We start from the raw sequence: 2500 nt of genomic DNA, 5'->3' as shown, positions 1-2500 counted from the left end.
GAAATAAAACAAACAAGAGTATAGCTAAATACTAAATATTGTTACCTTTACAGTTCCAATTATAATACTAGTGATTACTATGCCTTTTACAGGAAACAGACATAAATAAATTAAGTATACACGATGAAAACGAATAAGCATCTTACCAATCATTTCCGGATGTTGAATGCCATAAAACTGTCACTTCAAGCTTGTTTGTGTAGGCCCACAAGAGAAGGGACCAACATCAACGTAGCACTGTACTGTATTGGACGCTCATGATAACTAGCAATATTAATTAATCTCTCGGTTAAAACAAGAACAGCGACACTGCCCTAACAAGCAGGACAATGCCCTAGACACTGAACATACGATCCGCGCCCAAGTCCCCTCTCCATCCAAGCTGGGAGCAGGGAAGGCCAGGCAATGGCTGCTGATGACTCAGCACAGGTAGACTGGTAGTACACCTATAGGCTCCCCCAAACCGCCCCCCCCCCCCCCCTTAGTTCACAAGTATGGTGAGGTTACAGCGATCAACGGAACTAACGAATGTGAGCGGGCCTCTAACTCCAGTCTAGCCAATACCAGTCTGGGACGTTAACACATAAGTCACCACAACCCTAGTAAAATTAAATTGGCAACAGCATCTGGTGTTCACAGGCAGTCACCCATCCAATTACTGACCATATACAACGTTGCTTAATTTCATTGATCAGACGAGAAGCGATATTTTTCAACGAGGTATTGAAGTTATATGTTTGCCCTTAACATTATATATATATATATATATATATATATATATATATATATATATATATATATATATATATATTTCCTGTCACCATCGGCGGCATTGCCAGCGTATGACTACTCGTCGCTCCCCGTCATTAGGGTAGGGCGGAGAAGTAGTAGTCAAACCTGGTGAAAGGGGGATACCTCGAAAGGTACACTCGGAAACCACAGTTAAGAAATGGGGAGGGGTGTGTGTGTGTGCGTGTGTGTGTGTGTAAATATTTAGCCGCCATCTTTGACGGGTCGTCGGGTAAACTAGTAAAATATATATCTACTGATAGAACAAAAATATGTACTACCACAATAACAAGGGAAGCTTGAGAGTATTACAGAGTACGAAGAAGAGAATTGCCAGACTACATACCTCCGCAAAGGACTAAAAATCCGACAAAAATATTTATGTCCATAACCCTATTTAGCAATGCCTGGAACGAGTATGATACTGAGAGAAGAGTCGGATCAAAATGTAATGAGAGAGAGAGAGAGAGAGAGAGAGAGAGAGAGAGAGAGAGAGAGAGAGAGAGATTGTTCGCTCTTTAAGAAACTACAGTGGAGTCGTGTTTGGACTGTTTACCTTCAAGGAAATAGTATCACGTCGTTCTTTACAAAACATGAAAATGTTGCTCAGAGAAGCTGTATCAACAGATGACAGAAGCTACATTTCACACCTCGAAAGAATCCTTTTTATTCATTTACCTTACTTCAACACCCCATATACACGCAATAAGACATCTAAACAAAATTATATCATGCGCTTCTAAACTTTTCACAAAGGTCACAAGTCCAATCGTTGAGGCTGTGACGGAGAGACCATTCAAAGCAAATGTCACATGATAGCCTATTAGAAAAGTCTGTGCATTGACTAGTGATCTGCTGGACTGGAATTCAAGACCATCTCAAGCTCGATAGTTTCTCGTGTCTGCAACTTCACTATCCAAGAGAGTTAAGGATGAGGGTTGGGGGAGCCTATACATATCTACTTGGTAAGTCATCAGCAGCCATTGCCTGACCCACCCTGGTCCTAGGTTGATGGAGAGGAGAATTAATTAGGCTTAAAGGCTTAAAGGTCACTCATGAATGGTAGAGGCAAAGGACAGTGACAATGCTCTCAAGACTGACCATATATAGCCGAATAACCATTTTATAATGGAATAAAATTTTGACTTTGACTTTAACATATGATCAGCTACCAAACCTCCTCTCCACCCAAGCTAGGACCAGGGAGGGACAGATAACGTTTGCTGAAGACTCAGCAGGTGAGACCTACAGGATTCCCCAAACGCTACATCCATAGCTCACAAGGATGGTGAGGTTACACACACTACAAGAAACTGTAGAGCTTGAGGGGGACTCGATCTCCCGTCCAGCAGACCGCTAGACCGGAAAGTTTCCAATAAGGTACCACAATCCTGAGAACCAGTCATTGTAATAATAAAACTGAATATCTGATAGGTTGTTCATATGTAGGGCATTGTCACTGGCCCTTACCTCTGCCACTCATGAGTATCTTTTAAATCTTTAGTTGCCCCGGGTGGAAATAGTAAGAGTTTAGGAGCGATTGAAAGTAATCGATCGGAAGGTGGTATTAAAAGTCACGCAATATTCCTCTTCAACAATGGACAGAACGTAGTGGCATGTGATCAATGGATGACGATTGGGAAAAGATTTCGGGAGCCGAGATTTGTTTTGGCCCTCCATTTTAGGTTCTTAGAAACCCAATGTTCAAACC

The 2500-nt window shown here is 41.9% G+C and overlaps 1 protein-coding gene across 6 annotated transcripts in view; it reads right to left on the bottom strand.

The window, feature by feature from the left end:
* Mical (Molecule interacting with CasL) overlaps positions 1-2500 on the bottom strand; it is a 442383-nt gene that overhangs the window by 308340 nt on the left and 131543 nt on the right. The window lies entirely within an intron of this gene.

This window comes from Palaemon carinicauda, chromosome 14 (assembly GCF_036898095.1).
Source record: "Palaemon carinicauda isolate YSFRI2023 chromosome 14, ASM3689809v2, whole genome shotgun sequence".
Taxonomy (NCBI): Eukaryota; Metazoa; Arthropoda; class Malacostraca; order Decapoda; family Palaemonidae; genus Palaemon; species Palaemon carinicauda.
The sequence above is the reverse complement of the archived record's forward strand: the minus strand, read 5'-3'. Positions and strand labels throughout refer to the sequence as shown.